At 37.5% G+C, this 27,968-nt stretch overlaps 1 protein-coding gene across 2 annotated transcripts in view; it reads left to right on the forward strand.

Annotated features, from left to right (window-relative positions):
• The window catches only part of klhdc8b (kelch domain containing 8B), a 536,176-nt gene that overhangs the window by 225,202 nt on the left and 283,006 nt on the right, over positions 1 to 27,968 (forward strand). The gene's annotated exons all lie outside the window — the stretch shown is intronic.

Genomic DNA, 27,968 nt, shown 5'->3' on the forward strand with positions numbered 1-27,968 from the left:
CATTATTATCGCGGTATTATTGAAATTGTGCTCAAAATGTTCAAAAAGTACTAATACACACTGAAATAATTTAACCAAGTTGTATTTAAAATAAAAAAAATAATAGGCGCAATGTACTTTCTCTTGGCAGAAACATTCAAATATTAATCCTTAGTGGTCTGAGCCTATTTTAGCCATTTTTCAGTACTTTTGATTTTGCCTTTATATACTATATAAACAAATGTTTACTATACCCATGTTTGGTATTTTTTTTCAGCACAACTTCATCTATATCATCTGCCTGTTATTTTTTTCCACTTTAATCTACTATAAAAACATAAAAGGCCAGAAAACACAAAAAAATATATAAAATCTGATTTGAAAAATGTATGTAATTTATTGCATAAATAACACAAAGATGCTTAAGGAACCTTTTCAAAGACTTTAAAAGTGAATATTGGTTCCAAATATTAGGTATATAAAATTAAAATGGTAATAAATTAAAAATATACTCAAATTTGACATAAAAGCAGATCTTTACATAGGCGTTTTCTCCGGAAAATGCACTAATCAAACAAAGTTATCATGATAATTAGAATTTAAACGGTAATACTAACTGTCTGCAATTTTACCGCAGTTTATTATTGTACCGGTTATCGTTACATCCCTATCACATATATTTCAGAGGTGTCTCTGCAGTCTCATGTGCAGCATCTAAACATATTTCATGTAACCGTTCTCCTTAAAGATGAATGAGTACACTAAGATGTGAGGGTGTACTGATATATATATATATATATATATATATATATATAAATTCTTTTGCCTTAAGTCAAAATAATCCACCAGGACCAAATGCAGCCTATAGAGAGACAGACAGACAGACAGGTTAAAATGGTCAGAATCTGAAATATCACACAGTTAAAGGTTATCTACATTTTTATCCCCTAGGGAAATTTGGTCTCTATATTTTTCCCATTTTAATACACACACAGCAAACAGCACAGCAAAGAGTAAAGAGGCTGAGTCGCGTTGGCCACAATCCTGATCAGTAATTAAAGCTGTCAGTCACATTTTTAACCCTTACATTTACATGAAAACACATACAATACTTTCCAAAAGTCTTAATCCACCTTTAGCTGTGTTATTTTTACAGGGTAGAAATTAGCATACATATGAATTTCTCATTCTCTTTTCTTCACATACAATGAGAAAATACAGGAAATAGATGCACAGCCTTAAAAGACACACAAAATCTGAACTAAATGGCTTTTAAAGGTTAACATCATTATTTAGTGTGACTTTGTCCCCATGTCAAGAAGCAACGCAAACAGTCAGAAACATTTGACATATGTAGAATGAAATATAAAACATCAGAAAATTAATGCAATAGTTAATGTAGTAAATCTCATATTAAGGCTAATGAAGCTCATTTTGTCTTCTGTTAATGTAATTATACTTTTCTTTCTCTTTTGTTCAGACAGTGTGCAGTTTTTAGATGTTACCTGCTTGACAGTCAAGCAGGTAATATCTAAAAACTGTACGCTGTGAAAAAAAAAAAAAAAAAAAAAAAAGGTATTATTCCAGCAGCAGGTGTCATGAAAAAAATACTGTAAAATAACGGAAAATAACCATCTCATAAAAATATGGTAATTTTCTGTAATTAAAATACAGTTTTTTTGCCCTAACTTTACATGAGATTTTACATATTTTTTGACTTTTTAATGTTTAATAAAGAATATTTACATGTATTAAAACAATCAAATTACCTCTACATATATATATCAATAATATTCAATGAGACTAAGTTGTACAATCTACTGATAAAAACTGTATTTGGACAGTTTATCAGTGCTTATACATGTTATACATTCACAAAATACATTTATTGAACATTTTTGTTGTGAAACCTCCAGTAATTACACAAGTATTTGTCAATTAGCAAACAAGTCTTGTTAAACTTACAGAACAAATACTTTTTACAGTTAATTGTCAGTAATTTTATCTTGTTTATTATTATTATTTTTTTTTAATATTAAACTTTAAATTAACAGTTTAATCTCTTAAATAGAAAAGAAATATTTGTGAAATTATGATACATTTGCAAATATATTTTAACTGTATTTTTCTGTGAAAAAAGAAAAAAAATTCTTTTAAAAAAATTGACATTTTTTGGTTATTCACACTTACAGTTTTTTGTGTTATTTTACATTTGACATGTAAAATCACAGTCTATTTTTGTCATTTCATTGATATTTTCCTGTATCTTAAAAATACAGGAAAAATCTGTAAAATAGACTAAAATTCTGTTAAATTACAGATTTTTTTTTTTTTTACAGTGTACCTTGTCTAAACAAAAGAAAAAAGAAAAGTATACATGTCATATTGTTTGAATAAAAGGGTTAAGGACATGTCAAGTGCAAAGGGAGGTCATGCTAAATATGACGTCTTCATTTTTATAGAAGCTTTATTTCCTTGAAACTTTAGTTTTTAGTGCTGTACATACTTCACATATATACAGAATGGATCTTAATACAGAGAAAAGTACACGTGTAGTCATTAGAACTTTACTAAACCAATAAATATAATGTTAACCTACTAAATGTACAAAATGTCTGGGAATGGGTGTACAATTATTGTTTCCTCTCAGACAACCTGAATTACAATTATAATCACAGACTTTTTTTCCTCAGTGACACCAAAAACCCAGAACGATCTGCACCCTGAAACTGACATTTGAAGTCATAAGTCTGAGTTTGTACTATCACAGTGCATATACACAAAAACAAACCCACAGTATACATGAAATTAACTCTGATTTCATTCATAAATATATGTCACTAATCTAATGACCTTCCCTTCTGACTTCAGTTTTGTAGAATAAGAGGAGCAATCTCATAAAAAGAGGCTAAACTTGGTGTAATGAGTGAAATAAATCATTGTCTGAGTCGACTGTCCCAGTGCGTGGACTCAAAATGCCCAGTTGGCCGGCGGCCATGTTCTGGGTCCAGCAGCCATGTTCTGGGTCCAGCAGCCATGTTCTGGGTCCAGCTTCCACAGACTCCACAGTTAAAGACACACGGCACAAGTTTTGGTGACACTGAGGATCCTCGTAGTAATTTGAAGTATGTGATGTTTTCATTTCATTGCTTTTCGTCTATTATTTGCTTTTACAGTGGTACCTTGACTTATGAGTAGGGATGGGAATCAAGAACCGGTTCTTGTTGAGAACCGGATCCCAGTAGTTTGATACCTTAGAATCGTTTGCCTGCTCGCTTAACGATTCTGCTTATCGATTCCGCCTTCGTTGCGCATGCGTGATGACGTCACATGTATGCTGCATTGTTTTGGTCAGAACGTAGCCAATGTGGCGTTGAGGCAGAAATGTCTAAAACGACGACACCAGGTCCACTGGAACACTGTCAAAGCTTCCATGTCTTCAAAAGGGTGGAATCCCTCCAATATGTTCAAACATTTGTCCACAGCATGTGATTCATTTACAGGAATGTCACGTATTTGATACTCTATTTAGTGGCGCTTGTGAATCTAGTGGCAGAGTGAACACCAGGCCGAACGCCGAGGCCGAGTCCAACCGGTTACACATAGTAGCGTCTTTAGTTTCACTTTCACTGTACGGCCCCACCCCCCCTTCGCCTGGCGTGATCTGTTATTATTAGTTGTACATATTGTGTATGTTATATTTTCTGTGCAGAGATGAAAATATAAAAGACAGTTAATGCAAACACTTTTATTTTCTCACCCAATGAGAATCGATTAGAGAATCGATAAGGAACTAGAAGCACTCGGAGAGCACAGACCTCCGCCAAGGCTGATCAGTGGCCCCCCCCGTGGGCCCCCCCACGCCAAGGAGGTTGTTTTTGCCAGGGTTTGTTTGTCTGTCTGTCTGTCTGTCCGTTAGTGTGCAACATAACTCAAAAAGTTATGGACAGATTTTGATGAAATTTTCTGGTCTGCGCCCCCCCCGTGGGCCCCCCCACCACCAAAATTTAATCATTTCTTCCTTATCCCATTTCCAACAAACCCTGAAAATTTCATCAAAATCTGTCCATAACTTTTTAAGTTATGTTGCATGCTAACGAACAGACAAACAAACTAACAAACTCTGGCAAAAACATAACCTCCTTGGTGGAGGTAATCAGATCGATAAGCAAAATCGATAATGGAATCGTAATTGTTAAATTTTTATCGATTACCATCCCTACTTATGAGTGCACTAACTTATGACTTACGGTTGTGAGCCAAAATCTGAGCTTCAGGTACGCCACTGCTAGTTGTCGTAGCCAATAAAAAGAAAAATGTTGGAGGATAGCTAGTAGGTGTTCTGGTTGCAGATCCTCCATGTCTCTGCTCACCACGGCGTCTTCAGTAGTACTGACGGGTTCCTCCTGTCATCTCCAGTTTTATATAACCCACATGTGGCTCTTTCATCCCTCTGCTGTGGCTCCCTGTGGCTTTGGAAAATGAAAGAGTATTTAATTTGCATGTTTTTCTTTTAGTTAATTAGCTTTTAAAATGTAATTCTAAATTTGAAGATTATGGAGATATTAGGTACCACCCGGGGATCCACGGGTTCTAGATGTGGTAGTTTTTATGCTGTTGTGTATTAAAGATAGAAACTTAAGAGGTGAAAAGAGGTCGTCCAGAACACATAAAATACGTCTACATACGTCAATAATTGTTGGAGATAAGTTCGATTTAAGTTAAACATATGTTCAAAGCACATTATTCATAGATAGAAATACGTTTTGGATACGCTGGACATTATCTCAACGTATTTTGAATTAATGGCATTTCAGTTAATTTCAGTGGAGGAAATTAATTTGATACACAAGCAGATTTATGAGCTCGTTCATGGAATTAATTAAAGTCCTAAGTCAAGGTACCACTGTATTTGCATTTAGCTTATCGGCTAAATTTGCTTAGAGGTCTTATTTCTGTCTTTGTGCATAAGAAATCAATATAAGTGAATCCCCAAAGGAACTTTGTGTTGGTAAATGCGAGTTATGCAAATTTACAGGATTTCAGTTCTGTTCAACATGTTGATGGTCATATGAACTATGTTTTCAGGTCAAAAATGTCCAATTTCTTCACAATCAATGCTATATTTTCATGTCACAAATGACCAAGTTATATTTTAACCAAATTTACCTGAAAAACAAATATTCTATTCTTTTAGATTCCCCAATTTTTCTTGCAAGATTCTATCCTACATATCACATGTTTTATTTTTACAGGTTGCAATATGGAGTATGGTGCTGATCCATCCTGCTTATGTTACGCCAATACATACTTTAAGAATGTCACACATCACTTTTTAAATCAACAGTTTTCTAATAATAAGCATTTTTATAAAGAAATAACAATTCTATATTGTTATTTCCTCTTTAGTATGATGATAAACTGTACAATAAATAATTCTGATCCTAGTTTTTGCACAGGGATCATTTGTGGAAACGGTGACATGGCTGCCGAGCATCAGTATGATGGGATCTGTAACAACCATGTCACATCCGTCCACTGCCACATTTTGTGTTTTTGTGTCAGCTGTTATTGTTTTAGATCCACAATACTAACATTTATGAATAAGAAGAGAATTAGCAATAGTAAGTATATAAGTTTATTCCTAATAAAGTACTGGTACTGACCAGAGCATCATGGGTAATGTCACGTCCGTCCACCAGCAAAAGTTTTCACATACACGTGCTATTCCAAATCCAATATTTCTGAAAATATAGCTTCCACTGTCAAATAATATCAGTAGTCTGTGCACAAATGTATTAGCATTATTTCAACACAGTTCTATGCATTTCTTACAACTTTTTTTTTGGACAAAAATGGCCACTTATTTGACCCCCTAAGTAAATTTTAGCTGTTGCACATGTGTATGTCTTAACTAAGATTTGATCTATCCTCCTTTTTTTTTTTTTTTTTTTTTTTTTTTTAGCTTTACTCTGGTTTTCTGAGTATCCTCCTTTTGCTTTGTCAAACCATGTCATGAGCTCTGTTTGTCAATGTGCTTTATAAACACAAGCTGTTATTCTAACAGACCAACTGGCCTTCAGGGCACCACATTGTCAAGCGTTGTTTTTGTCTGTCTGGGACATACTTTAGTATCGCTGCTGAATATTAACCCATAAAGATCCAAAAAGCCACTGTCGACCACAAGCAACTACTGATCTAAGATGTTTAATAACTGTTGAACCACGAACAATACATGTCAATAATTGGTGTAAAATGCAGTTTGTCATCTTTTCATGGTCATCAGATATGATCCATTTGGACGTTCAGAGGCTCCGTAGTGAATGTGGGAACATTGTCATCTTATACAACAGAGGTGCTCAAACCTTTTACTGTGGAGTACCCCCTGAAATATACTTTTTTTAACCAAGTACCCCTAACTCTCAATTCAACACATTTGATTGAAAAAAAATTGGCAAAATTTGTTCCTGTGCCAAAGGTGTTGGTTTATATTTGCAAAACTTTGTAAACACACCACATATATTTAATGTAATATATAAAAAAATAACATAATATGAACTCAAAAGTGTCCCCTTTCATTGATAAGAAAAATGAATAAATTGGTCATTAATTAATAAATAAACCTTTCATGAACAAAAAATAATTACTTAGCTACTGAAATAAACTCATTTTGAATAATATTAAATAGAAATGTTCTTAAAATGTGACCAAAGCTTAATTTACTGATCATGCAGATGTTCATTGAAGCTCAGATTAAAGTTTAATGTTTAATGATTAATGTTTAAAAGGATCCTCATTAGCTGCCACCAAAGTGACAAGCCAGCTTCCTGGGGTCCACACAGAGGGACAACACAAAACGCTGAACATAACAATACATTATATGCATGACAATCACAATTCACATTATTAACAATGCAGATCTAAAAGTAACAACCATTATAAACATCATTAAAAACATAAAACATCATCAGAAAAATATGGGATTAGTTATTACTTCAGTTGCATCCATCAAAGAAAATAATATACACTCCCCCCATACAGTACTGGCTCACATATTTAAATAGCACCTTCTCTGGTGATACTTGAAAGATGATTTACCATTCAATTTACGTATGCTCAGGGGGCAATTATTACAATAAAAGTTTAGGGTTATTGTTTCAAAAACAGAGAAAACTCAAGAAACAGTGACTTTTTCAGCAAAGATATCAATAATTTGTAAATAATAATAATTTGTAATTGTAAAAACAAGTGTCTCCACCCACTGTCATGTTTCAAACTCCATGGGTTTTACTGGTGAATCAGTGTTGTAGAACAGGGGTTCCCAAAGTGGGGCACGTGTACCCCCAGGGATATTTAAGGGGCACTTGAAATTTTTTTTTGAAAAATACATTAAATAAGTCATCATGTACCAAATACAAAATAATAATGAAAAGTAATGCTAATAATAGTAATAATAATAATGGATTAGATTTATATTACACTTTTCTATGAACACACACTCAGCGCGTACAGTGGATCCATTATTCATTCGCTCTCACATTCCCCCTCTGGTAGTGGCAAACTACATCTGTATCCACAGCTGTCCTGGGGCAGACTGATGGAAGCGTGGCTGCCAATCCGCACCTACAGCCCCTCCGACCACCACCAAACTTCATATGCATTCATACACCTGTGTGAGTAGCAGCACTGGAGGCAAGGAAGGTCAAATGTCTTGCCCAAGGACAGCAACAGCAATGACTGGGACAGCAGGATTTTGAACCGCCAACCCTTCGGTTATTGGACGACCCGCTCTACCATTTGAGCCATGACACATAAAACACAATAAATACATTAATATAATAGTTTCATTGTCACTCATCTTGTTTAAATATTGGAAAATACCAGATTGTCACTGAAAAAAACTAAACACAGAGGATAATATTATAATCAATGGTAATAATTCACTTAAGAAAGGTTAAATAGAGAGAAAAAAAATTTTTTTTCAAACTACCACAAAAGTTGCACTGGGTCTTTATGGGTTAATAATGAGACAGTAAAGAGATAATTGTGGCAACTAATAGAATTAAACAGAAAACGATGGACATCTTGATGGAGTCTTGGACTTAGACTTTTGCCGCTGACACTCTGCTGTTTCTGACAAATGACTCAGACCTCCCCAGAGCAAATAAAAGCTACCAGGCAATGAATTCTTAACAGCATGCTGTGCTACACTAATGGCCTATTGTCAAGAAACACATCACCATAATGGAGAATAATTTGTTATCTACCAACTCACTACCTGAAATAGCGTCTGCCTGTATTTTATGCTGTTCTGCAAGTGAGAGGAGCTATGTACCTCTGTTGTCGTGCATAGTTTTAATGCTTGTCTGTGCATGTGGAGTATCACAGTTTGATTATTGCAGAGGAACACAGAGTGCGGTCTAATGGGACGTCTGCTACATAAGACCTGAAGGCGTGGCACTGGAACACACTCATTACACCGGGACAATATCATGTCAGGAAAGCAGCAGCTGCCTCATCTGCAACTTGCTTTGCTTTAGGGACGACTGCATTGGCTGCAGGCTCCAGAAATGAGATATGCTTCTAGGTGGCTGTCGAAGCATTTATCATTTTAATAAGGCTGGGGTTGTTCTGGTGCTCCGAGTTGCTTTTCACTTCACTGCACCGCCTTCTCCAGAGGCCACATCAGTTTGAGCAACTGATAGTAAGATGCTCCAGAGCCAGGCACCGTGAAAAATAAGTTATGTTAGTTAATCGTCTCTTACCTGTTATTGTAACCCATAAAGACCCAAACATCCACCGTCGACCAAAAGCAACTGATCTAGACTCTTTACTAATCCTATCAATCCATGTGAATAATAGGTGTAAAATGCAGTTTATCATCTTTTCATGCTCATCAGATATGACCCATTTGGACTTTCAGAAGCTCTGTTGTGAAAGTGGAAACACCGTCATCTTCTACAACATTGATTCACCAGTAAAACCCATGGATTTGGACCAATGACAATGGATGGACACACTTGGTTTATGTTTGGTTAATGATAGATTTTTACAGAAAAGTCATTTTTTCTTAGTTTTTTTCTGTTTTGATATAATAACCTTTGACTTTTCATAGACTTTAAAGGAGTGATATGTTGCTTTTTTACATGAAATTATTAGGGATGCACCGATACCACTTTTTTCCAGACCGAGTACGAGTACTTACATTTGAGTACTTGCTGATACCGAGTACCGATACGAGTACTTAATAATCCCATTCCAGTTCTTAGTTCCTTTTGTAAATGTGCTTCATTGTCGTTGTCATTAGTCTGACTGGAACAAAGTGCTGCTGCTGACATTTAATGTGTTGGAATGAGCGTTTCTCAGTTAATCCACCAGGGGGCACCACTCTGAATTAACCATACTGGACAAATACCATGAAGAAGAGTAAAGTTTTTTGAGAAGAAGAAGAAAGTCAGTAATAACAAACATGGAGACTACAGAGGTAACACTAATGTGATACTAATATTGCAGCGTTTTCACTGGTAAGGTTTAAAAGTTTAGCTTCAGCAGGAAGAGAAAAGAGAAATGAGCCATAAGTTTGGTTTTCACTTCTGTTGGCGGCGGTCTGTACCGCTCCATACCCCTGCTGGTATTCACATTCTTTGTACGGATCTGCCAGCTCCTGGAAAACAGATGGAATGTACACAGAGGACGGACAGAATGCTGCATCTGTATCCGTCTGTGTCTTTAACGTTACTTTCAGTCAGCGTTACTTTTATCACTGTCATTTATTTTGAAAAATCTCCACACTCTTCACACTCCCCACACATTACTCCTCCTCCTCGTACCTGCTGCACTGAACTGTGAATGTCACACGGCTGTAAGTGGTATCGGTGCATTTGTATCGGATTACTTTTATGAGTACAAGTACGAGTATACACACTGAGTATCAGAGCTGATGCCGATACTCGTATCGGTATCGGTGCATCCCTAGGAAATATGCACTTGAAAACATTTCCCCGTGGTCTACATAAACTGTAAATGCTATGCTTGGGTCTGAATTCTTCATTAATTCAACTCCACAGGTCCGTCTTCAGCCCTATTTCTGAGATGACACCAGAAAGGTCGTTTTGAGCACTGGCCCTTTAAATGCATATGACCCCACCCCCTCCAGGTTGTTGACCATATTCTCTGTCCCGTTCAGCCACTTCATTACTACAACCAACAACTGAACATTTTAGGTAATCGGCTCAAAGTTTGGACATATTTTCAGTTTTTACTACAACCGCTGCTGCTGACAAACAATTATGGCGCACTCGGAGAAATGTTTGACGGAAGTCTTGACCTTATATGTGCAAATGTCGTGATGTAGCTAGTTATAGACGTAACAAATTAAGAAGGAAGTAAAACAGGTTGTAGAAATCTGCTCGATTTTTGCCAAAATGAATATAAAGATAGCAGCACCTGGAGGGTTCATATTCAAACTTTTTGAACTACTAGGGTCCAAATACACATAAATGAACCAAAGACTAATAAAAGTGGGTTTAGCAAAATATGACCCATTTAAATATAGAGAAAAATCCATTTGGAAAAGTCATTGTTTCTTTTATCTTTTATGTATTTTTTTTTTAATCTTTATTGATTTATCTTGTCCCTAAGCTGTCTTAACTCTCTTTTTAATCAATGTGCTGTAACATATTGTTTTTTTATGGTGCCTATTGTCATCAGGCCGGGGACTATAGCAGGATACTAGCCATGTTGGCTAAAGCTGCCCCTTTTTACTGTTATTGGTACTGATAATTAAATGGGGTTGTTCATGATACAATAAGCTAATAAACTAAACTAAGAGTTACACTGGGTCCTTATGAGTTAATCTCACACTGACATTTTTTCACGCTGTACCTTTTTTTTTTTTTTCTAACTGTACAGAACAGTTTCCTGACTACTTGACGCAAAGTTTGCCTTAAAAGGAGAGTAACAGAAGCAGCTGCAGTCGCTCACAGTTACCAGAGAGACTCAGGTGGTGACGAAGTGCAGACTCAGTCAGTGTTTGAAGTGTTTTCAGAGCTGTACAAGTCTGCTAAGTGTGCAACATCTGTGTTCAGTGCAGTGGTGTCCTGCTGTGAATAACTACAGGGCTGTTGTATCTGCAGTGGGAGACAAGCCTTTTTTTCAGATGGAGAAATCCAATTGGGTTCAGTTTATTATTTTACAAAAGGTTTAGAGAATGTTTCAGTAAGCGAGGATTAAACTGGTGTAAAAAGATAGAAATCAACCTAATCAGCCGAACCTGCTTTCTACCCTGGGATGTCTGAAGAGTTAGAAACTGGAGAATGTCCTGCAGTAAATGTTTAAACCTCTTTGTTACTCTAAATCCTCTCTGCTAATCTAAATGAACTTGCTCTATTTGGACTTTCTTTTTTTTTTTTTTTTATAATTTTATTTGTGGATTTTCAACGGCATAACATGTATGCATCATACAATGTGTACATTTTTTCTGTCCGTACCCCCAATTCAAATATAAACATGTAAATATATCTACCAAAAGACATCAGGAATATGAACAGGAGGTATATAGCATTCACACAGTCTAGATGTGAAAACATAGCAAAATAAAAAATAAAATAAAATAAGATTAAATAGATAACAGTTATAGATAGATAGATAGATAGAGATAGATAGATAGATAGATAGATAGATAGATAGATAGATAGATAGATAGATAGATAGATAGATAGATAGATAGATAGAATTTGTGTGAGTGAATGAATGAATAATCTATCAATAATGTAAAGCGCTTTGGGTGCCTTGAAAAATGCTATAAAAATCTAATCCATTATTATTATTATTATTATTATTATTATTATTATTATTATATTATTATTATTATTATTAAGTATACCATACCTACAGTTATCCAGGTGATGAGTGGTGATTTGGTATTAAAGTCATGATAAATTGCTCATGCTTTTGCAGTTGATCCTTCTACCAAACACCTCATCATTTCCATAAGTAAAACATTTACATTTACATTTATGCATTTGGCAGGCGCTTTTTTCCAAAGCAACTTACAGGGGAAAATAAAATCAAGCAATCGATCAAATTTTATTTATAAAGCGCCAAATCACAACAAAAATTATCTCATGGCACTTTACATATAGAGTTGGTCAAAACCAGACTCTAAGCCAATTTACAGAAACCCAACAGAATCCTCCAGAAACCAACAGAAACCTCATGATGTCTGCAATCCAGTGATCATGTGTAGGAGGGGTTTCCTGTTTCCACCTCAAAAGTGTAAGATGTCGTGCAAGTAGAGAAGCAAATACAATAGCATTTGAATAATATTTAAAACTATGAATGTTTGGAGGAATCACTCCAAAAAGTGCTGTCAGTGCTGAAGGTGTAAAGTTAATGTCATATACTTTGGAAAATGTAGTAAATAGAGATGTACAATAGTTATGAAGATTAGGACATGTCCAAAAGGTGTGGATAAGTGAATCAGTATCTGCTTTGCATCGACTGCAGTGCGGGCTATCTGGACTTTTTGACTGGATTCCACTTGTACATTTTGACCTGTTCCATAGGGGACTGCCATTTGCTCGTTCCATTAATTTCCTATAATATATGCGTTATGGCTGGAGTGTGGTAGGGTGCACTTCACACTAGCTAGATCACATTTGCATAAAGTAAAGGTCCAGTGTAATTTATGCAAAGCAAAGGGTACTGAAAATGACATACGACGTTAGAGACTCTACAGCTCTAAAAGTATGGAACAACTATTTAAACTTTAAGTCCAGTGCATAAGATTAAGGGGGATCTAATGCAGAAATAAATGTGATATTCCTAATTATGCATCATTAGCCATGCAGAAATAACTATGGTTGTGTTTTTTTAATGAGCTGTTCATATCTATACAGGGAGTTGGTTGGCTCTATGGAGTCCTCCATGTTTCTACAATGGATTTACAGCATCTGTTTTTCATTTAATCAGGCCTAGCATCTAGTGTTGAGGTGCATTATTGTCTTATGCACCTACTTTGTCTAATTTTTTTTCACTGTTTGGATACTATGTTTGAGTGAATTATCACCCTCTTAACTAAAAAGCCCAGAAAGGTCATCCTAAATATGGGCTCTATCAAGGCTCTGGGGTAATTAAGATGTTATGTTAGTCCACTAAATCAGGAAATCCACTTGTCGAGTCAGCTAAGAAGTAAAAGAGAAGTAAAAATATATTTTTTGCTTGTTTGTTTTCCTGGGGTTGATCAATGAAATAGCTGAACACTGAGCTACAGTCACATAAACAATTATTAGACCATCAAAAGTCATCAAAAACAATGGTTATGCAATCTTGTACTAACTCCTATGTGTATCATGTGACTAAAACAGACAGAAAAGAAAACATGGAATGACTAAAAGCACTGTTTTTGTCAGTACAATGCCATAGATATTGATGTAAGAACTGAAGGTATTTTGGTTATTATCAAGAAAACATGGAAAATGGATAGATATCAGCTCTTAAATTAAACTGTTATGAGCTATTTTTGTTGTTATATATTTGTCCAAACAAATGTACCTTTAGTTGTACCAGGCATTAAAATGAACAAGAAATTGAAGAAAACAAGGGGTGGTCTACTAATTTTTTCTGTGACTGTATATTACTTTGTTCTCACTGTCACATGGGTGAAACTGTTACTACATATTGCACAGTTTGCTGCAAGTTTGAGACTAAAGACCTTTATACATCTGACAGGAAAATGCAAAATATATGACCATATATATTTTGCTTCAAAACTATTCACACAGCGATGCAGGTTTTCAACAGCTGCAACGCTTGTTCAGTAAAAGATCTGAATATATTTACATAAGGCGATTCGATAGAAATATTAATGAATTCAACCTCACCAGCAGCCTCGTCTGCAACCTGTGTGTCTGATCCAGCATCCTCTGGTCCTTGATATAAGTCCAATGTCCAGGTAAAAAGACACACATGCACAAAAAATACAAAAACCAACGCACTCTCTTAGAATTTTAAAATGCCTTTATTACCTCAGCTAAGTAAGTTATATTTTTGTCGGCATTGGTTTGTCTGTTTGTCTGTTTGTGTGCAAGATAACTCAAAAAGTAATGGACGGATTTGGATGAATATTTCAGGAAATGTTGATACTGGCACAAGGAACAAATGATTAAAATTTGGTAGTGATCGGGGGTGTGGGGGCCACAGGGAGGCCACTGATCTGCCTTTGCGGAGGTCTGCGCTCTATGAGTGCTTCTAGTTAATTATGGCATGTCTTAATAGACCCCACTGAGCCCCAACGCATTTCAGCCTGCTAGCCTTCATCAGGGGAAACTTGAAGGAAATTTTGATTTTTACAAACTATATGGACACAAATACTTGGAAACATCTTGGCTACAGCTGTAAGATGTCCTGCTGAGATATAAACATCAGTGTTAATAATCAATATGATATTTATCACAATATAAAACTATTTATGGCATTTGTCATTATTGTTTTGTATCCCAGACCCCTGTTAGAAAAGACACACCTGAATTCAACATGTCCCAATACTTTTGTCCAGTGGTGTAGTCCAGGATATACGGTGGTATATGGCATATACCTACTTATTTTTCAGTCAGTATTGCGTATACCCACTTCTAAATCCCCTGATGTGCACAGTTCAGTAATATCTGAGCCAAAGTGCTCATTTTTTCTCCTAGGATGGTGAGGCCATGACCCGCCCTACTCTGTCTCTAATTGGCTAGTACTTGCTGCCTTCTTTGATTAGACTGGTTAACTTTAGGCATGAGGACTGATGAGCCAATCAGAGGCAGAGTAGGGCGGGTCATTCTGAGGAAAATATTGCTAACAAGTGCTGGTCACCTCTGGAACCTGATTGACAGGTCACTGCATGTTTTGTTGAATCATGCGCGATTATTGGAAATGTGAATGAGAAAGGCAGAATAAATGTCTTTCAAATGAGTGACACATATTGAGAGAACCTACTTTAACCCTTTCATGCACAGTGGTCACTCCAGTGGACAGCTATTCTACAGCTGTTCTCTTGTATATTCATGGATTTTGTTGTTCTTCTCGTTTTTTTTTTTTTTTTTTTTACACATATCTTTATTAAAGTTTTAAGACACTACATATCTTTTCTGACATGAATTGGTAACATTATGTAGATCTCTCCTGAGCATAAACCCCCAGAATCACAAGCCCTCACCAAAGTTTTCACACAATTATTTATTTATTTATCAGTAAATACATGTTTCTGTGTGTCAAAAATTAAACATGTGGTGTCCAGCTGAGAGGACATTTTTGCCACTTCATAAAAAAATAGGTTCATAAGATTTTTTTTACATTTTTTTTAATGTATTTTTAAATTTTTTTTAAATAATTTTTATTTTATTTATTTTTCAGAAGAAATTTTTCAATTGCATTGTTTTTTTCATGCCTAAAGAGGAATAAAAACACTCAGGAAAAAAATTTGATTAAGGTTCTTATAATTCGTGCATGAAAGGGTTAATGGAATACTTAATTCTGAGGTAAGTTTTGAGGTGGTTTCCATATGAGTCACTGTTTTAAATTCCTGGTGATATGACTGCAGATTTAGAGAAGGGATGTTGTCACTATTAGTTAAACAGTGTGAGTAGGCTAACATTATGAAAGGCTACTGAAAGGCTAACGTTATGAAAGGCTAACGTTATCCTATGTTTGCCTCATGTTGAGTACATTTACATTCATGCAGCTGCTTGTGTGACCAGTAAAACCTACGAACTGCTCCTGATCAAGTCATGATAATTTTATAAAAGTGAGCAAAAACTTCTGATGGATTTTTAGGTAAACTAAATAGCGTAGTCTTATATGTCACTGTTTCTAAAACAGGGCTTTTTTCTGGACTGCAAAAAAAAAAAAAAAAGGCAAAAATTTAGAGTATACCCACTTCTCTGGGGACCACCACACCACTGCTTTTGTCCATTTCTGTGTGATGTTTTATATTATGAGGCTAATGACATGTTTATGTGTGATTAAGGTCTGTGCAGTAAAACTCTTAGTAAAGGACTTGTGGGTTTTACAGCTCAGTTTTTTTTTAAATATTTCAGATAATGTTGCTGTATGATGTATTTTTTTGTGTCTGCTCATATTTGGGGGATATAAGCGCTCCTGTGGTTTGTGAGGATCCCTAACATCTTTCTGGTCATGCTCGGCTGTACCAGATGAGCTATGTTACATCTGGAAAATCCTCTGCGGAACATTAGCTAACGATCCCATCAGAACTTGCATTACCGCCAAGCTTACAGGGGATTATTACACACCGCAGAGCACACCCGAAGTGTGTGCAATGCTGTCAGACGGAAAATACAGGACAAATTATGAACATGCAGCAGGACAAGACAAAAGTAGAAAAGGATTCTGAAAGTATATCCTTTGTTTAAACTCTGCAAAAACTCACTTGGTTATATTTAAGACTGTGGTATGATTTATGTGTGTTTTGCCAGACAGTATCTTTATATGTGCCATCCTGAGTTCGAGACAAGAACAGAAATGAATAATTACAGTTAAATGTGGAATTTTCATTGCTCTCAAGAGACTTAAAGGGTACCAGAGTAGGCTGTAAAACCTTTTTAACAAAGCCAAGGATAAAGATGAGGGGATGAGGATGACAACTGAGACCAAAATACTGCTGTATGTGTCACTATGTCACTGTCCATAAAACAGGAGGGGGAAATAAAAGTTCAAGTACTACAGTTTATATTTGTCTACATTTTTCTGACAGCTTTAGTTACCTGTGATAATAAATATTTAGCAACATGTATGATAAAACCAGCTTTTAAAATATAGTATTGTTTAACTGTTCCTCCTTCTGACATCTTCCAAAATGTAGTTATAGTCTGGCTCATTTCAGATGTTAACCCTTTAACCCCCTGGTCCTCAACCCTGGTCCTGGAGAGCCACTATCCTGCATATTTTAGGTGTTTCCCTTTTCCAACACACCTGACGTTGTTATCAGGCTTCTGCAGAGCTTGATGATTGGCTTATCATTTGAATCAGGTGTGTTGGGAGAGGGATACATGTAAAACATACATGAGAGGACCAGGGTTGAGGACCAGGGCTTCAACCCCTGAGACACAAGAGATTTAGGATGTTGTTTAATGGGTTTGGTTGATTAATTGGTGACGACAGGAAATGTTACCAACTATTGGTATTGGCAGAATCATTTCTTCCTCCATTTTTTATCATCAGTTTGGTGTTCAGTTTCCTATTTACTAATGAATTACATTGAATGTGAGATGTTTACAAGGAAAAATCAATATTTGGTGGAGCTGTTAATCCTTTTATGCCTGACGTGTCCGTGGTGAGCGCTCTGTATGTATGATTTATTTTAAATATTCAGAAAAATTCAACTGTTTGCTCAGTAAAAAATTGCCAAATGCATAGATGATAGAATAGACTTTATTCTTTCCATAGACATCTGAGCAGTGTTGGGAATAGCGGCGTTACTAACGTTGTTATTGTTTTCCAGTAACGGGTAATCTAATGAATTACTGTTTGAAATGTTACAACGCCGTTACCGTTACCGGCAGTGAAATGTGGTGCGTTACTATGCACTGATATCTATCAGCTGTTATCCGTTGTGGCTCAGCCAGGCACGAGAGGTGTTAGTTCGCGGACGAGTCGAGTCTTTTGAACGGCTCTTTTCAGTGAACGATAAGAACCAATTCGTTGCGAGCTGTTCGTTTACGAGCCGTTCTTATATTCAAATTGTCCATGCTGCCTTCACCTGAACGACTAATGACATGTCCGAGTTTGAGTTGTCCGCAGCACACCACAGTCACTTGAACACAGCTACGTGTGCAGCTAATTTAGGGGAGGAGTTATCAGTGAGAGTCCGACTGACTGGACTGGAGACATTTACCGCTGTATCAGAGAGGAGCGACTGAAAAAAGTAGAGTGGGATTAACTGGAGGAGCATTCTTCCTATAAATGCAGATATGCACTTATGTGGTGGACCCAGCCAGGCCCTGGTGGACCCCAGCCTCACCACCGTTATGGTATGAAGTACATGTCTGCTGTTCTACTCTATGCAACTGGCCCGTGAAACACGTTCAAAAGTCAGTTTCCTTTTACATATTTGAAGGTTTTTCAAAAAAGTAACGCAATAAGTACTTTCCCTGGTAACTAATTACATTTATGAAGGAGTAATGCCATTACTAATTCAATTACTTTTATGGGAAAGTAACTAGAAACTATAATTAATTACTTTTTAAAAGCAGTTTGCCCAACACTGCATCTGAGCATGCTCAGTGCACCCCCCGTTGCCTGTGGGATGGGCAGAAAAACACAGAGCAGTGAATGAGACCAACTCGCTATAAAATTAGATGTAGTTTGGGGTTTTCCATGTCATTATTTGTTTTTACTGTTGCTTGCAGTGTTGTGGTGATTTTCCTTTATTTATTTTATTTTACTGTGTTTTATTGAGTTTTGACCATGTAACTGCTTTTTGGAGTTCAACCAGGTGCCAAAAAGCTGGACTGATTTAGAAAAAAAGAGCCCTGTGTATTGCATTTCACAGCTTTTGTCCTTTTACTTACGTAGGACTTCTGCATTGGTGATACTTTTATTCAAATAACTGATCTGAATTCCTCCTCCGGTGCATCTTGGTTTTTATGTAAAATAATGATACACATTGAAATGACAAAACTGTTGAATGATATCACCATAAGACCATAACATCTTTTCATTATGTTGTTGATCATTTCTATTGAATATTGTGGAGTCTGCACACTTGAGTCAGTGTGTAGTTGTGCTAACCCTTTATCGGGCAAGTGACTATTTTTGGTAATTTTTGCAAACATTAAATATAGGGCCTCTGTGAGGTCAAGAAGCATGGTGGTTTTTCATAATATTATACAGTGATTCAGGTAGATTTTATTGGAATTTTGTCAGTTTATGACCTTATAACAGTGGTTTCATTGCATGTGTTACTTTTTAGCAAGTGCTGTTCAGATATTTTATGGCAGAAGAGGGAGACTTGTCACGCCAACCAATGAGGAGGTAGATGATGATGTCCAATAGAGCTGCACGATATATTGTTTGAGCATCATCATTGTGATGCACGTGTGCACAACAGTCACATCACAGGTCCTACCATGTTGGAGGCAAATGAACTCAATGTGTTGTCATCTAATTTCAAGGGTACCTGACATACATTGCACACAGCCATCCACCAATCACATTCATTCTTAATCAGTTTGCCGAAGCAGACCACGCCCCCGCACATGGAGTGAGTTGCTGTGTTGTTACCGCTGGTAAGGTTTTGCCATGGCACAGCGCCGCGTCCTGCCCCTCAAATGAAAGTTTGTTAAGCTTCAGGAGGCAGGTAAAAGATAAATGAGCGTTAAATTTCACTTTTACTTCTATGGGCTGCATGGTCTGCACCACCCACCCCATCCCGGTTTACACACTGCCACACCAACAGATCAGTTCTACAGGAAACACTGCAACATTGAAAATGAGCAAAGAACAAAAGAAAATCGCTGCAAACGAAGACTTGGTGCCAAAAAGAAAAGCAAGTTATCTAGAATTATTTTGGCTATAAGAAGGATGATATTGAAACACGTGCTCTGTGTTGAAAGTGTCTTGGACCTCAGTCAATTAATCAAATTTTATTTATATAGCGCCAAATCATAACAAAAGTTATCTCATGACACTTTACATATAGAGCCAGCTGGAACTACACTCTCAAGCCAATTTACAGAAACCCAACAGAATCCTCCAGGAGCAAACACTTGTGACTGGTGACAGTGACGAGGAAAAACTTCCCTTTAACAGCAGAAACCTCGAGCAGACCCAGACTCCTGAAGGATGGACGTCTGCCTTGACCAGTTGGGGTTAAAGAGAGAGAGTAAAGGAGGAGAAAAAGAGAGAGCAATAGAGATAGAGACTGGGGGAGAGGGGGGAAGGAAGTAGTGGGAGACACACGGATGCAGTTGATGCACAGATAACTGAACTAGAACATCTATGGAACTATAATAAACACTATCATAACTATATGGATAAGTGAGTGATGGCGATGAAGACAGGAGAGAGGCAGGACCACAGCAGCAGGGCCAGAGATGATCCAGGGAAAGCCTGTGATGATCCAGGAAAGCCTGTGATGATCCAGGGAAAGCCTGTGCGGCGATCAAGCACAGAGACTCTAGGGAAGAAGTCAAGCCAGTAACATGTATTCACTGGGGTGTAAATAGAAGAGAAAATTAGAAGAGAAAAGGTCAGGGAGAAAGAGGAGAGGAGATCTGTTACCACAATGAGAGGAAATACAACTAACTTGTTTGACCATTTACGTCAGCACCACACAGATATTATGTCCTCCTATTTTTTTTCATATCGCAATATATATCGCAGGGTTAAAAATAATTGCAATGTCAGTTTTGTCCAACATCGTGCAGCCCTAATGTCCAATAACTGAGGTTTCAATTAAGTTTGAAATTTTCAATTTCAGAGTATTTCAGTGAGTGCCCTCTAAAGGGTTAATGTATTTTATGTCTGTCTCCAGTTCATTGTGTTTCCCTGGAGAACACAAAAACCAGCTCAGTAATCCTCAGAGAAGCATTTATACACACAGACGCTGTTTGTTTTCGAGACATAGATCACGAGGTCGTCTCTGCCAGTGTTGACACCCACTGAATGATGGGTAACAATGTTATTTTGTCATTGTGTTTGAACTATGTGATGCAAATCCTGCTGCCACAGCTCACCATGCCGCCACCCTGTCATCAACCAACTCGGTTTGCGCAACGCACAATCACCGCTGTCACATCTGCAGAATGGGACGGATCAGAGAAATTAGAGAACGTCTGAGCCCACACAGACGAAGAGGCAGGCGTGTCTGATTATGTGTTTGTCAACAGAAACAAGACAAGAAGAGGAAGACGAACACCGGGTAGAATGATGCAGAGTGTGTGTGAGACTTTGAGTGTGTGCCACCGCCGCAGCCTCTGGCTCTGCTTCACCAGGCTGTCACTTCAACTTTACGTCCGCTACCTTGTGTTTGACAAACAAGGACAAGGCTGTGCAAGCATCACAGCTGGCTTGTCTCTGTATCTCATCATTTCATCATCACACATGTACACACTTTGTGTCCCTCGCTGACATGTAGACATGCACACGTTCACGCGTTTCATCTCTCACCCATGTGTTCGCAGAAATTAGTAGCCTTAGCCTCAATCACACACACCTCAAGCACTTGCTGTCAAATCCACTTAAGATGAGCATCCTATTAGCGCAGCGTTTGTTTGGATTGACTGCGTGGTAAATTAGCCACCATTATCATCAGTTAAATGCATTGATTATGCAACTTTCAAATCGGTTCATGCAGTTTTCTCAATTACTAGCAAATAGGGATGGGCCCTCAAATGACTGTCCTAAGTTGAATAATCAGTCAATTAGTCCTCCACCCAAACTAAAATAATGACAACAGAAAAACTGAGCAACCAAGGAATGGAGGAACAACAAGTTTAGTATTAGTATTTAATTTTTACAAAACACTTTAAACTAATTTTTAGACTTCTTAGACTTTTTTACAAACTTTTTCTGTCCAGCATCATAACTAGATCATCATAGACTTCTTAGACATTGAGACGATCACATGCAGTGCTTGGGCAGAATTATGGCCATAAACATAAATTTTGTTTCCATTAGGTAAAACATAAATCTCCTCCAACTAAACACCAACTAAAAATAAGTCAAGGTTTTAAAAAAAAAAAAAAAAAAAAAAAAAAAAAAGCTTATTATGCTTACTGTTTTGATAAATCCATTTTTTTTTTTGCACATCCCAACTAGCAAACAACGATTAATAAGAGACTTTTTATCTTAGCAGCATTCAATTTGTTTAATTAGTGAATGTGAGCTTTCGTTATTTCTTTATTTGAGGATCCCCATTAGTCTCACCCAAAGCAGAAACTATTCTTCCTGGGGCCCATTCCCAATATTAAAGTATTACCATTTTTACATTTACAAAGCACATAGAAAAAAACAAAACATAGTTACATTAATTTAGCGTTGTTTCAGTATTGATTACAGATTTCTTAAGATTTGTTTTAAAAACAACATGATTATTTCTCAGTATAAAAATATTACAACTTATTCATTTACAAAGCACATAGACAGAAAACACAGCTTTGACCTCCAGACACTAAAATCTAATCACTTCAAGCTTCAGTTCAAGTAAACGTTTGTGTAAATTGTTTAGAAAATCCCTGAGTGCTCTTGAAATAGGTGATATTATATTCATAGGAAACAACAGACATGAGGTCACAGAAACCTTGACCTTTTTCCACCAAAGTCTTAAGCATTTAGAAGTGGAAGCAATGTTAAAACTGTGAATGTAAAATATGATCTGGTTTTTGTCACTACTTCTAAAACAGCTTTGTATGATATAGGGATGGGAATTTATAAGACTTTAACGATTCCAATTCCATTATCAATTTTGCTTATCAATCCGATTCCTTATCAACTCTCTTATTGATTCTCATTGGGTGAATAAAAGAGTATAAATGGCTTGTTTACATTAGCTGTCTTTTATTATTTTTCCATCTCTGCACAGAAAATATAACATATACAATATGCACAAATAATAATAACAGATGACACTTCTATGTCTCCCACTGTTGTGCACCTCATTTTCCTTTTCCCTACCTTTGGAAACTTTTACTTGAAGGGGCTAGACATTTGTTGCCCCCCCTAGAACGGGACCTGGATGACACCCTGGTCTTTGCTCTGCCCTTAGATTCACAAGCGTCACTAAGTAGCGTATCAAACTCATGACATTCCTGCAAATGAATTGCATGCTGTGTGGACAAATGTTTGAGCATATTGGAGGGATTTCCCCCCATTGAAGAAATGGAAGCTTTGCAAATGTTACATGTGGCCCTGGTGTTTTGTGTGAAATATAATTATAATTTGGAGTGTTTCTGCCTCTGTACCATGTTGGCTACATTCTAAACCAAAACATTGTAGTGTATGTGTGATGTCATCATGCATGTGCAACAAAGGCGAAATTGATAAGCAGAATCATTAAGCAGGAAGGCAAACGAATCCAAGGAATTGAGCGACTGGTTCTCAAATAGAGCCGGTTCTTGATTCCCATCCCTAGTATGATATTAACCAGTTTAGGGACAGCAAGTTAAAAACAGCAGGTTTGCTAAATCATCCCAAAACATATGACCTTGTTTTTAGGTTAATGTATTATTATCCATTGTATGTGTGTCACTTTACAGCAAGAAAGTCCTGGGTTACATGTTTCTCGTGTCTGCTTGGGTTCTCTCCAGATACTCTGGCTTCCTCCCACCGTCCAAAGACATACACTAAATAGGTGAACTTTTCAGTCTAAATCTGTAGATTTAGCTGTAGGTGTAGGTACCTGTAGGTGTAAAAGTGAGAGTGAATGGTTTATCTGCACATATCAGTCTGGTGTTTCCACAACCCTCTGAAGGACTAAGCAATTTTTGAAAATGAATGAACAAATAATGAATGTTTGTGCCAAATTTTGTGATATTCTGTCAAGCTGTTCCTGAGATACCACATTTTAAATGTAGTAGTGGAAGGACAGATGTGGTGAAGGAGGACATGTAGGTAGTTGATGATGCAGGGAACAGGGTCAAATAGAGGCTAATGATTTGCTGTGGCATCCCCTGAAGGGAGCAGCTGAAAGGAAGGACAGAGGGACAGATGGATGCACCATAGACATACAGTATGTGAAAAATGTTTTATTCAATGAACAGAAGCTCTCACAGCCCAACCTGATACATAGCTGTCAACCAAAGCTTGGTCAAGACCTTCTTTTAGGTTCAGTATCTAGTGGCTGTCAGCAGTATTACATTTAAATAGACTTCCATATTGTCAGGGTCCTTTCCTACTACCCATCAGGAACCCTAGTACTGCAGCAATGAATATGAATACGGGTCGAACTGGTCTGTTTTTGGCCAATCAACTCACTTGACATTGTTGCCACGGGGCCATTACTCATTAGTAACGTTTGATACCATGGATTTCCTTTCCAATCTGATACCGAGTAAAATTAAGTATCGGTATCAGAACGGCAATACCGATCCGATACTGATACTTTGTACAAATACATGTTTGGAAAATCTAAAAAAAAAATTGTATATTTAAAATCATAACTTCATAAAGAATACAAGACATGAGAGTAATTATTGTTTATTTTTAAGAACTATTGTAAAAATGAAAACATGCATATAATTCATGTTACATGAACATGTTAACATGAAATATGTATGTATCACTTCAACAAAAGCATCCAACATCGACACTTTCTCTCATTCACAAGTTTTGTTAAGGAACAACAGCATATTTACTGTTTTCCCCTTTAGGCTGTTCTGTTTTTCGCTCAGAACCTCTCCTGCCTTTAAAAAGACTCTCTCTGCTGCTACAGAAGTGACAGTCATTCCCAGGTATCTTGGGGCTGAGAATGACTGACTGAGAAGTGTAACACAGTACACACTTACACAGGTGGAAGAAGAAGTAGTTCCCACCAATCGCGTATCATTTGGACAAGATTCCCATAGTTTAGCTACTTTCCACTGTGTTCCTCATGTACATTACCTCAAATGACCGAAGTATCAAAAGTGTTGATATTTTAATTTGTGAATTGATTCTATCGTATAAAGATCTGGTATCAGCAATATCGATATTTTAGCATTGATCTGCACATCCCTACTTCTCATGTCAAGTCTCTGTAAAAAGAAGACGCTACAAAAATCAGACATTTGGCAGCTACAATACAAAGTACGACACTAAGTCTCATTCTTTTTAGTGCTGCTGGCGAAAACCTGCCATCACTTTCCACAGGCAGAATTTGTTACACTCTGCTTTGTTCAAGGCTCTCAAATTAAGGCACCAGCTAACAAACAAAGACACTCATTATGGTTGCTCCCAATCATTTCGACAGTGGCTTTACAGGAAATCTGATTAGTACAGCGTGCAGAAGGAAGCAGCAACTGGAGATTATAGGAGCTGGAAAGACACCTCAGAGAAAATGCAATTGCACTGATGGAAACTCCTAAATGGAAGTAAGCTTTAAGGAGGTACATTAACAACCATCTCCTTCAGAGAATTGCAGGGTGTTGAGGCAGGTAACTGCAGACATCCCACTTGTCAGACTGCTGCCACAGTATGTATTTCATTCATATTGAAATGATGCGAAGTAGCAGCATGTATAGGAGAATGTTCCATGTGAGGAAAGTGTTTGTTAGATAATACTTAAAAAACATCCTTTCCTGGCAGTGATAGAACAGCCTCCACACTGTTAGCAGATGCTTGCTGCATTGCTGAAGGGCATATTAGTGGTAATGTGTTACTTTCCTTTCATTTATGCCCAGCTCCAGGGAAACAACAGCTTGTTTAAAATCTGTGGCAGAGCTTTCCAGTGTCCAAACAGGTCTAGCAAATGTAATGTCAGGGCACAGTCGGGGAAATCAGGACACATATCTGCAAACTAAATGTTGCAGGTTTATCCGCAGGGAGGACCTGCTGCCAAATATCAATAACAAGCAATTTTGTCCTCGACAACAACCACTTTATCTTCTGTCCACTCAGATCGATGGTGGCTGATGATACTTCATTATGAATTGCAAAAGGGCTTGAAATCTATGACCAAACGAGTCTCTGTACAAGAAAAGTTCTGACAGTTTTACCAAGAACTTTACAGTGTAGTGTGTTTGAACGCTGGTACACCCATGTATCACCTCCCCAAGCTCCTCACATGATACATTTTAGATAGATAGATAGATAGATAGATAGATAGATAGTAGGGATGTAAACAATTAATCGACTAACGATTAATTGTCAATAAGAATTTGCTTGATTAAATTATTAATTGTCGATTAATTGCCCTTTTCCGCCATCCACACCTGTCTGAAGGCTGCTGGTTTGTTCGCGCTGTGATGCCGTGGCTGGGATAGCCGGTCATTGAACCGGATCATGCGTTGATGAGTTAGAATGTCTTTATGGACATGGTGGAGCCGAACACAGACTGGCCCGTCTGTGTGTGGGAGCGGTACACCTCCCGAATAAATGCATGCACAAATGCGGGGTCGGTATCGGAGCATTTTCCCTGGAGGTTGGTCTAGTCCACGGTCAGTGAGACAAAAGTTGAAAACATCCTCCAGGCTCCTGATTCGGGCCACTGGTATGTAATGCATTTGTGAAGCTTCAGGAGGTGGAGAAAAGATAAATGGCGAAAAGTTTCACTCTCACTTCTGCGGGGGCACAGACTGCACCGTACCCCATATGACTAGAGGTAGGACGGAAAGTGACGCACGCGCGCAGTTACCAACCAACACACACGCATGCCATACTGTGCACGTGTGATTCCCTCCTCCAAAGAAACACACGCATGTGCACACCCCCATTACACGCCACCACATCAACAGATGAATTCCACAGGAAACACTGACTGTATCCATTGGTTCAATAAATCAATCATTTAGGAATATGACATGCTGTTTTCATGAAGTGTATAAACAGTATTTTGCTTTTATTCTAATAGACTGTATTGAAAAAGAAATTCAGGCTCTCAGGAAAATTGTCACTTATCAATTAATCTTTAATCGATCGATAAGGGCAACCACACTAACGATTAATGAACTAGAAGCACTCGGAGAGTGCAGACCTCCATCAAGGCTGATCAGTGGCCCCCCCCGTGGGCCCCCCCACCCCCGATCACCACCAAAATTTAATAATTTCTTCCTTATCCCATTTCCAACAAACCCTGAAAATTTCATCAAAATCTGTCCGTAACTTTTTGAGTTATGTTGCACACTAACGGACAGACAAACAAACAGACAGACAGACAAACCCTGGCAAAAACATAACCTCCTTGGCGGAGGTAATTAATCGATAATTTGCATCCCTGATGGATGGATGGATGGATGGATGGATGGATGGATGGATGGATGGATGGATGGATAGATAGATAGATAGATAGATAGATAGATAGATAGATAGATAGATAGATAGATAGTAGATAGATAGATAGAGATAGATAGATAGATAGATAGATAGATAGATCATCCACAGCGGTAGTCGAGGATCAGACTGAACCTCAGAGTGGGCTAACTAGAACACACCTGAGGTCCAGCAACTTGGTCTAAGTATTGTGGTCTGCTGATTCCAGCATCCACACTTGATTTGTAGTAGTAGTATTAACTGTCATAGACTTTTGCTCTGGTTGTTGGTTGTTGTGCCAGCACCAGCTGATCTACGTTTTGATAGTTCTAGTTCAGTTATATGTGCATCAACTGCTTCCATGTGTCTCCCCCTCTTCTCCAGTCTCTGTATCTCTCTCTCTCTCTCTCTCTCTCTCTCTCCTCTCCTCCTTTACCCTCTATCTCTAACCCAAACTAGTCAAGGCAGATAAGTATTTGCTCCTGGAGGATTCTGTTGGGTTTCTGTAAATTGGCTTGAGAGTGTAGTTCCAGCTGGCTCTATATGTAAAGTGTCATGAAATAACTTTTGTTATAGACAGACAGACAGACAGACAGACAGACAGACAGACAGACAGACAGATAGAGTGCATAGGTTTTCCCTGTTTCAACCCAGTAACAAGCTTATTTCTGTGTTTTTGTGTTTTTCAGTGTAGACATGAGGATGAGGATCTTTTTAAAAATAATTCCCTCTATTCCTTAGCCATAATCTAAGCCTAATAAAACCAGTAAGTACTCCTGTGTTTCTCTGCTGTTACTTTGGTCTCTTTCAAACCAAATATGGCCTTGAATCAAAGCTAATTTCCTCCGTGCCTGATTTCGTAAATCATAGTTTTCAGTTTAAAGGACATGGACCCACTACTGCTGAGCCCCCACAAAACAGGACAAATAAAAAACATAATGAGCCACAGCGCTCCAGGCAGACACCGTCATTAGATTTTTAACATCCTCTCTTAGTGGCCTTTGCAACGATGTTAGAGTTCAGCAGATGTGACACTGTCACAT

Source organism: Sphaeramia orbicularis, chromosome 7, assembly GCF_902148855.1.
Source record: "Sphaeramia orbicularis chromosome 7, fSphaOr1.1, whole genome shotgun sequence".
NCBI lineage: Eukaryota > Metazoa > Chordata > Actinopteri > Kurtiformes > Apogonidae > Sphaeramia > Sphaeramia orbicularis.